At 38.7% G+C, this 14,717-nt stretch overlaps 1 protein-coding gene across 3 annotated transcripts in view; it reads left to right on the top strand.

Moving 5' to 3' along the window:
* Positions 1-418, top strand: part of LOC147628867 (dormancy-associated protein 1-like) — a 2,089-nt gene extending 1,671 nt beyond the window's left edge. For 2 of the 3 annotated variants that reach the window (XM_086812040.1, XM_086812042.1), the window contains exon 4: positions 1-418. This exon is cut by the window's left edge and continues 31 nt beyond it. The gene's annotated coding sequence lies outside the window, so the exon portion shown is untranslated. The other variant, XM_086812041.1, reaches the window with a different exon arrangement.
* Positions 419-14,717: the final 14,299 nt, after the last annotated feature.

The raw sequence follows: 14,717 nt of genomic DNA, 5'->3' as shown, positions 1-14,717 counted from the left end.
ATATATGTACAAGGGTGCTTGTGGCAAAAAAACATAGAGCAGACACATGCCCTCAAAAGAAGCAGCAGCAGCAGCAGAAAGGTCCATGTGGAGTACATGGATGATGAGATGTCTAAATTGTTAAGAAAACAAAGCTTGTATAGTGAGGGTGGGGCTTTTGAGGAAGGGAAAAAGAGGGATGTAATATCTATATATATGATATTGTATGGTTTCTGATCTCCTTGTTGGTGATAGTTGGCCCACCTATTGCTGTGTGTGCTTGGGTGTAGGCTCTATAGTAAAGACACTAAGTCAATCTCGCATTAATTCTATTGCAACTCTTTGAACCTCTTTCACAAGCGAAAGCCTTTGAAGAAGATGATGAAAATGTTGTACTACACATATTTGCACATATAAACATGCTTGGATGATAGGAAAAGTGGAGGAGTGATGCCCAAGTTTACAACTAAAGTTTGATTCACAAGTCGTTTGGTGCTTAAGAACTTAGTTTGGTAACGTGTTTTTAATTGTCGCTCTCTAGATGTGTTTGTGCCATATGGAGCACATGGCTCTTATTCAATCGCTATGCAATTTTGATTATCCCTCTCCAGATTCTTTGACTACTCTCATATATCTCCCAAAATTCTCCTTGACTACTTCACATGAAGCAATACTTAGTAGTAGATTAAAGAACCAGAGTAAGTTATTTTTTTCTAGTCCATGAGATAAATCCATATCTAAGAGATAAATAGTAACTTGTCACTATCCTCCTCCTTGAAACATTGAGTGATGTGGGGAAAATGTCTTGAGCAAGGGGGAGTGGTATCAAAGGGAGAAAGGGAGCCCAAAAAATTAGTAAAAGGTGGAATGGCCAGCCCATGTGGAGGCCAAAAGTAGGTGCCCAGAAGAAGTGGGAAATGATGCTTCATGGGTGCTCGCTTCAAGAGAGATGGTGCTTATATCTAGAAAAGATTAGGGCATGCTTAAACAAGCTTATGGGCCATGATTAATGGCTTATGGAGATGTACTCAAGCCTATAAAAAGGAACTCTATCTAATTATGAAGGCTCTGAGTAACCCTATGCATGTTAAAAGAGTAGAAAAATCAAATATTTTTTTGGCAAAACAATTTTAGAGGTCAACATCATATAGCCTGTGGGTGTAAATTTTGACCCACGTAGGCATTTGTTGTCATGAAAGAGTAGTGTAGGAATGAGATCTAGTTATAATTATTGAGAGTACATGTGAAGGATGTTGAGAGATGGTATGTTTAAGGGTAGTGTAGAATGATCTCTAGTTAATAATTATTAAGAGGACATGCGAAGGATGTTGAGAGATGCAATCTCCCCCCCCCCGCGGCGACATTGTCTTTGTGTGTACAAAGAGAAAAGAGATGAGCTTGGGGCCTCTTGAATGGTGGTAGAGATGACCTCGGAGCTTTCACGAGATGATGGTAGATTCGAGGTCCCCTATGCTGGAGAACATACTACTGCACATAGGCATGGCAGAGTCCAGGCTCACATGCACCCCCTTCCCCAACATAGATGATCCCACCACGTGCATTTGCTTATAGTTCTTTAGCTTTAAAATTGAATCGTAGAATAAAAATCAGGATTGGCAAATCAATCGACTCCTGGTCTTCCAAATCAATGGAGGCTTGCACATCTGGATCAAAACCAATGGGTTACAGGTCATCATGGATTATCTCATCTAGCTCTTCTGCTATCATGAATTTTAGCATCTACTATGTAGCGATATTATTTATGATACAAAGGTTACATGGATACATAGACAAGCATTTTTTTTCATGATCTCCTCCCAAATTTGTAGTCAAAGATTGCGACCATGTGTGTTTTTCAAGTCCTTAGCCCTAAACCTATGTCCTACCTATATCACCTTATCCTAGGCATATTTTTTCTTTAATTCTATGATTTATATGATTTTTTAAAAATTTTAAGATTTTATTAGCTATTATCTACTATTTGGAATGAGTTTTAACAGATTTGTTAGTGATAAAAATAAAAATTTCTCATAAAAAATTTAAAAATATTTTGAAGTTAAGAAAAATAGCCCCTTAAAAGTTTATGTAAAACATCAACTCTACCGCAAAAATTGGTGTTTTGCATTAAGTTTAAGATGCTTTGGAGAAGAAAGTTAGAGGATCAAAGGTCAATTTTCACAAATGGCGTGTTTTAGCAATTCCGTTCACCAAGGCATGCTCAAACGACCTATTCCACAAATTTTGAGTACTAACACGATTATGTTTTGATGAGATATGCAGACGAAACATAGTCATGTTGGTACTCAAAATTTGTGGAGTAAGTCGTCTAAGCATGCCCCAAACGGATGGAATCACTAAAACAGGCCGTTTGTGAAAATAGACCTCTGATCGTCCAACTTTCTTCTCCGAAGCATATGAAACTTGACGCAAAACATCAATTTTTATGGTAGAGTTGATGTTTTACATCAACTTTGATGCAAAACATCAAGTTTTATGGAAAAGTTAATGCAATGTTTTACATCAAGGTGATGCAAAACATCAACTTTTCCATAAAACTTGATGTTTTGCATCAACGATTCAAAACATCATCTTTTGTGGGAAAGTTGATGTTTTGCATAACATTGATGCAAAGCATCAAGTTTTGTTAAAAATTTGATCTTTCACGTAGAAAGTTGATGTTTTGCATCAAATGGATGCAAAATATCAAATTTTCATAAAAGTTAATGTTTTGTATCAAGTTGATACAAAACATCAACTCTTAGCTGAGAATTTGTTACTTTGCATTAAGAAGGGCGCAAACATTATAGCTAAAAGATCCTTACAATGTGTAGTAACCAATAGAATTCGAACCCAAGTACCTGTTTGATATTTTACAAAAAAGTATTTTGCAGCACCCAGAATTCGTTGCGCAGTGGGGTCTGGGATCTTACAGTTGGTGTATCAGAGCCATTTGGCTAATGAGGATCACAGTATGGCTTGGACATGTTGTCCAAGTATGGTATGACAGGCTATAAGCCTATCTCAGCGCCATTGTATAAACTTTTGTTTCTTAAAGCAAGCTTTTTCATGCTTTCTAAACTCATTAATAACTAAAATTGTCATTTAACCCCCCTTTTTGTCACATTAAGGACACATCTTCTTTAAAAATGAGTGTAATTATTTTTTAAAATTAGACAACTCTTTTAAAAAAGTATATATTAGGGAACTAGGTATAGATAGCAATGATTATGAGGAACCATAGACAATGGAAGAGGGCATTCCTCTCACTTGTGTTTATACCTAATCATTGTATTCCTACCCTTATATAAAACTGCAGGCTTTAAGCTAACATTGTAGCCTATCACATGTGATAGACCACTCTAGCAAATGACTAGAATATAGGTCATGCATGGTGGTAGTAGTCATCAATTAAGGGAGAGTGTTGAAATAGCAAGTGATGTGGGGTAAATGTTTGGAGCAAGGGGGAGTGGTATATGCGACTCTTAAACATTTGTAATGGTTGCATAAGTCATAGACTATGGTTCAAAGGGTTAAAGGGAGCCCAAAGAATGAGGAAAAGGTAGAATGGCCACAGCCCAAGTGGAGGCCAAAAGAAGACCCCTACCTAGAAGAAGTGGAAAAGGATGCTTCATGGGTGCGCACTTCAAGTGATATGGTGCTCAAATCTAGAAAAGATTAGGGTATGCTTAAGCAAGATTATGGGCCATTAGAGATATACTCGAGCCTATAAAAAGGAACTCTATCTAATGGATCAAAGATATGAGCTTTTGAGCTAAACCTCTTACCTTGTCATTATGTTTCACTTTTCTCATTAGCATCGTTGTTATCACAATCACTTGCCTAGTTTGAGTCACAAAATCTAATTAATTTCTTTCCCAAGGTATAGGTAATGCTACTTTGTGTCTACTATTGTGTCCTTTGATATATTTTAACACCCACATCCTTGCCTTCCAATGGTTCTCCCAAGGCTTATTAGAGAGCCTTCTTAACACACCACCAACTATAAAGCTAATATTTGACCATGTGTTTTACATACAAGAGGTTCATTCCTCCCATGCGACTCCTATAATTTGACTCATCTACCATTAGGAAAAATTGGACTTAAAAAAAGGGATCTCTGAGAAGTGCCATATCATCACTTTTCTAGGAAAACGGGGGCCGTTGTGAACATTATGTATCTTCTACATGTGACTACAGACCCTTGCAAAGCCCTTGAAAAGAAGATTCTAAATCTACCACCTCATACAAATTTGGAGTTGATATGCTTAAGCTATGCCTTCCCCACTAAAAGTAAATTCTAACAATTGTGACATCCATTTAAAAGGTAGATTCTAATGATTGTGACATCCATGTAATGGAGGTGGTAGATTTAGAATGTACTTTTCAAGGGCTTTCCAAGGGTAGTGGGGGTTTGGATGTAAGACACATAAGGTTCACTTGCCCCCTTTTTTTAAGAAAAGTGATGTCAAGGCTCTTCTTAGAGGGCCCTTGTTTAGTCCAATTTTTTTCTAATGAACTTTGCTCATCCTTTTTAGATACATTAACTAATTTGCACTTAGTCATACCAACAAACGCCTTTAGTATCTCACCACCAAACTTCTACCACACAAAGATGTATGAGCTGAAGGCCTATCCTTTTAAACTCTTTACTCAATATCTCTTTAGTTTTTGGAATCGTTTTCTCATGTTTCTTGTTAAGATGAGGTTCTCCACATAAAGGAAGATAATTATGCACTTGCCTTGTTAAGTGAGAATATAAAGAATTGGATATGATGGCCTTGTCAAGACCAATACTTAAAAAGTAAGTGTAAATCTAGTAGTATCATATTAAAGGGAGCTTTCTTCCTATGTGTAGCACCCCTTGTAGCATACGGGCTTTACTTTTCAAATTAGGGATCACAAGTTGAACCATTTATACCTCCTCCTTTAAATTTTCATTTTAAAAAAAATGGATTTACATTGATATGCATGACTAGCCACCTCTAATGTGCAATTAAGTTTAGACTTGTAAATTATAGTTAATGTGGTTTTTGGACCAATATCTCCTCAACCTCAAATCCTTCAACATGTATACAATTTTTTGCCATTATCTATGCCTTAAATGAGTCATCAGATCTATACTTGGCTATAGTCATACTATGATTTCATAGCCCCTATACAATTTTTTGCCATTATCTATGCCTTAAATGAGTCATAAGATCTATACTTGGCTATAGTCATACTATGATTTCATAGCCCCTATAAAATTTTCATATACTTACACCTCAATAAGACTTGTGGGCTTTTATACCTTCATCATCTCCATCACAATTTTTTGCCATTATCTATGCCTTAAATGAGTCATCAGATCTATACTTGGCTGTAGTCATACTATGATTTCATAGCCCCTATAAAATTTTCATATACTTACACCTCAATAAGACTTGTGGGCTTTTATACCTTCATCATCTCCATCACATGAGAGTAAGGTTTACTTGGGCCCTCTTTTGTGCTCATCTATCCTCTTTAACCACCAATGTATGTCATTAGCACATCCGAGATGATTAATGGATTTTGTGATCAAGGAATTACTTTATAACTTCCCGCTTCATGATTGAATAGGTTTATTATGTTCATCTTCAAATTCCACCTCATGGGAAATGGGTGCAGGCAACCTTTTTACCTTGAAAGAGGTATCTTGTGAGGCTTCTTTTGGTGGTGTTTATTCTAGGCAACAATTTCTTAATTTTTTGATGAAGTGAAGGAATCCAATATGGTTTTAAAGAACACCACATCATGGCATCTTCCTTGCCTCATGGTCATAAAGTAGGTAATTATTTGACTCCATAATGTACAGAAGGAAGATGCACATATGGATTTTTAAATCCCCCTCATCATTTTTTAGTTTGAAGAATGCAAAAATTAAATATTTCTTCCAAAATTTGAAAGTTCCTTACTAGAATATGCTAGTTGAGGAATCATCCCTTTATTTACTTTGGTGTAGCCTTTGTTAAGGATATACTCTTCCCTATTACCTACCTTGGACTAAAATGTATTTGGTAGTCCTTTTCCTTTGAGCATCCTTAATGCCATTTTAGAAACCACTTTTTTTTAATATTTTCCTACTCCATTTTGTTTCAATGTATGAGTGTGGCAAGTTATCTTGATTCCATGCTCCTTACAGTAAGTTATGAACTCCCTCCACATTGATTTGTTTGAAACTTCTTCATCTTCTTTCTCATATCATTCTCACTAAATGAAAGCCATAATTTGACTTTTTCAAAGCCTCTACCTTATCCTTTAAAAAATATACCCATATCTTTCTATTATAGTTGTTCACATCAATGGCATGAAGTAGGAAGAACCATCATAGTTGTGGTTGGCATCTTTCCAAAAATATCAACATATATACTTGTTGAAGAGGAGATTTTGCACTATAGTTTCCCTCTTACAAAAATGGCTATCATAGTTGATTTCCCATTATACAAGATTCACATGCACTTGGCATCTATGAAATTACTAATGATAGGTTTTGCATAATCCCACTTTTATGCATCTCTTTCAAGACTATAAAGCTTAAGTATCCAAATCTCACATGCCACAATTTACTTATACTCCTATAAAAATCCCTTTTTTATACACCTATGATAGGTTGCATAATCCCACTTTTATGCATCTCTTTTAAGACTACAAAGCTTAAGTATCTAAATCTCACATGCCACAACTTACATATACTCCTATAAAAATTTCCAATTTGTAGAAATTGGTACATTTGGTTCCTCTTCAAATAACATTGCCCACTAGCATTAGGATGACTCTACCATCTCTATCTCCAACTAGTTGTATAGATCTCTACTAGTTCTTCTAACTAGTCATATTTATATATATCTACTAGTTTTAGAGATAGATACTAGTCCTTCTAACTAGTCATACGTCAAGGTGCTCCATTGTCAAGATTAACCTGTCACTCATTTCTTTGATCAAGTTAATGCAAAGTTCAATAACAAAAGCACATGCCAATGGTACTAAGGATGTAAGGATCAGCTACTACAAGATCAATGTGTGCAAGATAAAGAGCTTTGGTAAGAGAATTCAATGCATGTTCTATCACTTGATTAATGGAATGATGACTAGGATGGGTACACATTACAAAAAGACACTAATTGAAACACTAAGTATGTTGAAAGTGCAAGTATGTTGAATCAAGGTGAGCATAAGTCTGCATCAACAAAAGATGGGTTGTCAATGCCTAAAAATTAAAACCTAGTGGCATGTGGCATGACGGAAAGCCATTTTGCTCCAATATAATGCATAATTGCTACATTAAACACTTGAAGGTACTAGAGTATATGCAAGGATGTACCTAGGCCTATAGCTTATAAAACACTTGATGCTACTAGAGAGTATGCACAAAAATATACCTTTGCTTATAGCTCATAAACGAGAAGTAGGAGAATAAGGAGTCAAAGGATAAGTAATAAGTAAATTATGGGTTGTGGATAGTTTTGAAACTATGATAACTTTACTTATGAACATGTGTATATGTTAATTTTTCTAAAATCAATGAATCTTTACATGCCATTTTAAGCTTTGTCAATTTTCTTCTTTATGTGTTGTGATATTATCTTGTTTCATAGTGCTTACACTTGTGTGTATTCTTGCAGGACATGGAGCTCTTAATTCAACAAAGACGGGCAAAAGCTACTAATAATGAGCCACGCCGTAATGAGGTGGTCGGACCTACCCATAGACTCGAAATGCCTAGAAGATCCAATGCAAGAAGAGGATGAGGTCTAGGTAGGGGGGATGTAGCTCCTCAAAGACCAATGGTGGATCCAAATGTAGATCTTAATGTGGCCACAAGGACAAATTTGTTGAATATGGCTGTGAAAATTGGCCGAGGAATGGTTAGGGAACTAGGCACTGCTCTAGAATCCAAACCATCCCAGATGAAGCCACACATCATTTTAAAGCACTAAAATTGGCCGAGGAATGGTTAGGGAACTAGGCACTGCTCTAGAATCCAAACCATCCCAAATGAAGCCACACATCATTTTAAAGCTCATACAAAAGTTCTTAGGGGATGGGGACCCGATCCAACATGTTGAGATCTTTGAGTCCACATGCAAAACCTGCGGGCCAGTAAGTGATGTAACCATGATTCATGCCTTCTCACTAACCCTATAAGGAAAGGCTTATCAATGGTTTCGAACCCTCAAGCTAGAAGATAAGATCAATTTAACTCGGCTCAAGAATGTTTTTGTGCCAAGCTTTGCCCGAAGTGGTGACATGGAGCCCTGTGTGGCACAGTTGGATAATATCAGACAGAAAGAAAATTAGTCTAATGCGAGACTATGTATCCCTGCTAAAGCACTTGAACTCAAGATGTAAACTACGGGAGAGGCTAACCGATCAGTAATTGCCCTACTTCCGGAGAGGAGTCCGAGATCACAAAATGCGTGATTATCTAGTATTAGCCTGACCGGCTACTTTGGATACATGTTGTAAGTTGGCAATCGAATATGAAGACAATATGTTTGAATTGCCACAACTTGAAGATGTCAAGGCAGCTTTAGCACCAACAACTTTGCGAGTTTCAAGTCTCTAAGACACAAGAACTCGGAGTAAGCATGTTGGGAACATGACTGTGGATGAACTCAGTAATGCCATACTGGAAAATTTGAAGGTTAAGGATGGAAGAGAAGCATCAGGGCATGGGCATGCTCATCTCTACCCTCGTAGAGATCTAGTATGGTGTTCTATGTACAGAATGAAACACAGCACCACTGAATGCCCTCAATAAAGAGTAAGGCCATACTCTATTGTTCATTGTGTTAAATTAGGGAACCATGACACTTCCATGTGCAGGTATTCAAGATTCCAAACCGTAGCACAATCGCCAACACCCAGAGCACCACTGACCTTACCAGCACCACCAGTGCAAATCACTACGTCTGTAGGACAAACCCATCCTATTTACCTAGGGGGATGTTTCAGATACAGAACATGTCACCTCTACCGCCACCTGTTCTATCACCACAACCACCACAGGCTAAAATCAACCAAGTGCTGATTAAGGAGCCATCAAATGAGGGTGAAATGGTGCATGAGGTAGAAGTCAATAGTGAGTACTACAAGGAAGCTGCAGAGATTGCACTAGAATTTTATGTCTTACAAAAATAACATGCCAGTACTAGTGTTCCAAACCATGGTATAGTGAAAAGGTAAGGACATAAACTCAAATATGAGAAGGGGGCCACTACAATGTTTTAGTTACTGTAGACCTCATCGGATAGCAGAATGTCCTAACAAGTATGTGGTTCATGCGCATCAAACTCAACCAATGGCTGCACTGCCTAATGACATGCTAGTGCTTACTTGTACTAAATGTGGGATTGATCATTTGATCAAAGACTACCCATATTGCGCAAGTGGTTCTGCTTCCACTTCTAACAAGCCACTATTAGGACCATAAGTGTGTAGCCTGGAAACATCATGCCACTGAGAACATGAGCCTAAGCCCAACTAGGGGACGAAGGGAAGAACCCAGCAGATGCCACCACTTCTAGAACATTGCAAGAAAAAGGAGAGTGAAAAAACTATGTAAAGGTGACACCAGAGTCACAATTCAGGATGGATCTGAAGAAGATACTATCAACACCGGATTTACCCAATCAAGGGAAGAAGTGATCAAGCGCTAAAATCAGACAAGCTTGCCTAGGAGGCGCAAAGAGAAAAACCAGCACAACCCCTAAGGGGATTGGTGAATACCCAAATGCTAAGGAAGAGATAAGAAAGCTTGAAGAAGCTAGGGTCCTAGTAGAAGAGTGCCAACAACTTCATGAAGCCAAATTAAGGGCTAACCGGGCTAGGGATACAATGTATCCAAGAAACAATCCGATAAGGGAAAGAGAATTGGACGTGCCTACTCCAATTCCAAAAGAGTCTGAAGAAGGATCTCAAGGAAACCTTATGGCAAGAATGTTTGAGGAGGCTGAGCAAGATGTGTCCATTCATTCATTCCCAAGGAGTGAATATGAGACACACACGTGGAAGGAGCCCTCACTTGCCAGAGAGACAAGGGACATAGGCAGTCTCACTGTTGTACTATCCACTCCCGTCCAAATGCCATTGGGACAACTACAACGTAGTTCACCAACATTATGGGCAAACATAAAACAATGGGTAGAGGGAGGACTAAAGCCAATGACCACTATAGAGATCCAGTCACCTCTAGCAAAAAGAAACTTAAACATGCAAGGGAAAGAACACCTAGATTTGTCAAGATACCGGTCAATCAATTGGGGCGGTATTATGAAAGTGACGACACTAATGCCACAATCCTGATTTATCATAAAATGGATACCAAGCATTGGCTATCCTGGATGGTGGAGCGGGAGTCAGCATCATCACAAAGCGATGTTGGGAGAATTGGGAAAAACCCAATCTTGAAAGAGAGGATCTTATCGTTAAAATGGCAGACAACATCTTCAAGACCCATGAGGCTTTTGAAGAATATATGACTTAAACTCTTTACGTTCCGCTACCGTCATACATTTGTTGTAATGGACTTTCTGCGCCAACTAGACTCATATGACATAATCTTGGGGAGACCCTTTATAAGGGAATCCAAATTGGTGCACGATTGGGCATTAGACCATGTGTATATTTGAAGGGACTCACAAATCCTAAAGATAGATATGTGAACATGAAAAGCACACCCCATGAAAGGGTAGTTGTTTGGTAATGATTCGATCACAATTGAGCAAACCACATCCGTACAAGTATGCCAGCCCAGGGTGGAATTTTCAAAAGAGGAAGAAGAAACTGAAATGTATGCATCGCTTTCCCCTCCAGATTTCAGTGAAAACTAGATACATGTGATGGCCACCATAGATGTTATGCAGCCCCCCGGGAAACCCAATATGTTGAATCTGGGAATGTTCCCACTACCTCTATCTATATGGTCAATGTGCAACCAATTGAAGAGGAATCGGAGGAGGAAGCCTCCATCATAGAAGGGACTGTATCACAAGGCTGCATCAGTGCCCAACGCCTTAGAAGATGGCGAAGGCATAAATGGTATATCGCTTGACAAAATGCCCTACTATGAAGAAAACCCACGAATGCCCAGTGGGGCTAAGATACCTCAAAGCTATTAAGGTGCGCGATGAGTTTTCTAAGAATTGGGGTGAGGAGTTAAGCAAGATATCCCTTGTGAAGGAAAGCACAAGGAGGAGGTCACTCTTCAAGAACCAAAAATTCCTAAGCTTACAAAAGCAGGGCACCAAAAAGGAAACAAGGCTTTGGCAAAAGGTGATAACTCAAACAAAAAGAGAGGATGAGGATAATTCAAAACTACTCTCAGTGTTGCCAGACCATTTCAAGACATACACAATTCACGAACGAAAAGTGGTCCAATTGATAGACAAAAGAGTTAAAGAAGATGGTTTATCCACATCATATGATGGCCCACAGAGCTGAGGTCAAGGAAATTGATATTGCAGAGCCAGGGGAGGAAACCAAACCTATCTATATCGCTCTAAGGACTTGACTTCAGCTAAGGAAAAGGAACTTGTTGCTCTCCTCAAGGAGTTTACAGATTGTTTTGCTTGGAACTACAAAGAGATGAAGGGCGTACCACCTGAAGTGGTACAACGCGATCCCAATCATGGAATGATCAAGATCAACTAGGAAAAAACCATACCAAATAAATCCAAAATATGCAGCAATTGTAAAGGAGGAAATTGATAAACTCATTGCTACGGATTTCATCTACGAGATAGAACACATTGATTGGCTATCACCAATCATGATAGTGCCAAAAAATAATGGGAAACTAAGGGTCTGTGTCAACCTCAAGAAAGTCAATGCAACTACGAGGAAGGACCATTACCCATTGCCTTATACTTAACATGTATTGGAAAGGGTAGCTGGTGAAGAAGCTTACAGTTTCTTAAACGGATTTTCAAGGTATAATCAGGTGTCTATAGCGCCCGAAGACCAGCATAAAATGGCCTTCAATACAATGTGGGGGACATTTACTTATAAGGTTATGCCATTTGGCCTCAACAATGCCCCAACAACGTTCCAATGATTGATGTGCACAGCCTCAAGGAGTACTTGCAAAAGTGGTTGGAGGTATTCATTGACAATCTGTGTGCATACTCACAATGGTCGGCCCATTTGGCTTGCTTGAGGAAGGTGTTTGAGCGATGTCTATTGTATCGTATATCCTTAAACCCTTTGAAATGCCAATTTTGGTTCAAACACAGTGTGATCTTGGGACAAATTGTCTCTAAGAACGATATCTCCATAGATGAAAGAAAAGTCAAACTGATCTTTGAATTGCCCCCACCCACCAATCACAAAGGTGTACAAAGGTTTATGGGTCACGTTGGGTATTATCGTCGCTTCATAGTATTTTATATTGAAATTGCCAGACCATTATATAGGCTACTCATTGTCTTTGAATGGACTAAAGAATGCCAAGAAGCATATGATAAATTGAAGCAAACACTGGCTAATGCACCAATTCTGAGACCAACCAACTAGGATCTTATATTCCATGTACACATTGATGCATCGAACTTCACTATAGGATGCGTATTAGCACAGCCTAGTGAGTTCAAATTGGACTACCTAGTCTACTTTGCTAGTCAACGAATTGAATGATGTAGAGGTAAATTATACCACCACAAAACAAGAGGGTTTGGCCATGGTTTATGCTATCAAGAAATATTGACATTACCTATTGGCCAACAAATTTGTATTCTTTATGGACCATCAAGATTTATTATACTTGGTGAATAATTGGAATTCGATTTCACAATCACGGTAAGAAAGGAAACATAGCATGTGTTGGCCGATCATATGTCGAGAATTCCGAATGGGGGCCAGCAAACTGGTGTTGATGATGACCTCTCAGATGCTTGTTTGTTCAAATTAGACATGGTGCTTGAATGGAGTGAAGAAATATCAGACTATCCAGCTTATGGTTTTTCGCAAAAGAATAACCTTTGAACAAAGATAAAATGCGTCCGATTATTAAGCTGGCTGCACCTTATCAATTAGAGGCACTCTTCAGTTGGATGGAGGGAAAGATCAAGCACTCTCACACTGAGCTAAAACGATTGCAACAACAAATACCCACAAGTGCCAAAGTACCACCTTGGTTTTCGTGGCAATAAACAAAGATGAAGTACAAAAGGTATCCATTACTCAAAAATGGATACAAGGTAAAAATGTTTGATCTTCATGCCATGAAACATGATCATTCGTTTCATGTGTATTCCACCAATTTTTCACTACATGATTGATTGTTTGAGCATGAAAGGAACATAGGGTATCAACCTTGCTGACACCGAGCAAAAAACAATTCACGTTGTGAAACGGTCCAAAACAGTTCACGTCATGAACTACTCCTAAATGGTTCACGTGGTGAATCGCCCTACTACTTCGCAACTTGAAACGGTCACCTTTCCTTTGCTAATCATAGAATGCCACATGGCATACTTCATTAAGACAGCCGCCAAGGCCAACCGCCGCTCAATAAAATCAAATTTTTCCTCTTGTGCATTCCGCTTTTGCGATTTCAAGTGCTGGTCTACTTGCATATTCTGTAACTTCGGTTTGAGGTGGGAGCTTGTGTCTTACCTTTGTTTTCTTCACACTGACGATTTCAAGTGTTGGTCTACCTGCATATTCTGTAACTTCGGTTTGAGGTGGGAGCTTGTGTCTTACCTTTGTTTTCTTCTTTTTGTTTCTTTCCTTCTTTTGAGAATTGCAAATCACATGTCATGATTAATTCTTGCAAATGGTGAAAATTGTGGTTGCTGCATGCGTGTCATGATTAATTCTTGCTACATGCGTGCATTTGTTCTTGTATCGTACACACACATAAATTGATCACTCCCAACTTGATATTTCATAGAACACAATTTGACACTCAATATGCTGACCAAATCACAAGTTTTTTAAGTCAAAAGACCTTAGAGTTCAAACCCTACTAACTCACGAGTTTGAAACTTGCAATTTCACGAGATTAGAACACTGCTATCTCACGGTTTAAGCCATCTCACAGATCTCATAGTTTAAGCCATCTCACAGTTTAAGCCATCTCACTGGCTGAACCATCTCATAGTTTAAAACCTTGCTAACTCACAGGTCCAAAACCTATAATTTCACATGATTAGAACCCTACTATCTCACGGTTCAAGCCATCTCACGACTGAACCATCTCACCATTTAAGCCATCTCACGGCTAAATTTCACATGATTAGAACCCTACTATCTCACGGTTCAAGCCATCTCACGACTGAACCATCTCACCATTTAAGCCATCTCACGGCTAAACTATCTCATGGTTTAATCCATCTCACGATGGCTGAACCATCTCACCCACTAACCATCTTATAGTTTAATCCATCTCACGGTTACTATCTCAGAGGCTAAACCATCTCACGGTTTAAGCCATCTCACGGTTGAGCTATCTCACGGTTTAAGCCATCTCATGGGCTAAACCATCTCACGCACTAACCATCTCACAGTTTAAGCCATCTCACGGGCGGCTGAACTATCTCACGATTTAAGCCATCTCACGGTTGACCCATCTCACGTACTAACTGCCTCATGGATAAACCATCTCACAGTTTACACATCTCATGGTTTAAGCCATCTCACGGTCGAACCATCTCCCCACGGTGTAAAACCCTGCTATCTCACATGCAAGTACCTGCACTCTCACATTTGCCCCTTCC

Source organism: Cibotium barometz, chromosome 18 (genome assembly GCF_041138505.1).
Source record: "Cibotium barometz isolate CiBa-2024 chromosome 18, ASM4113850v1, whole genome shotgun sequence".
Classification (NCBI taxonomy): Eukaryota; Viridiplantae; Streptophyta; class Polypodiopsida; order Cyatheales; family Cibotiaceae; genus Cibotium; species Cibotium barometz.
Note: the sequence above shows the minus strand (reverse complement) of the source record. Positions and strands in the feature narration are given on the sequence as shown.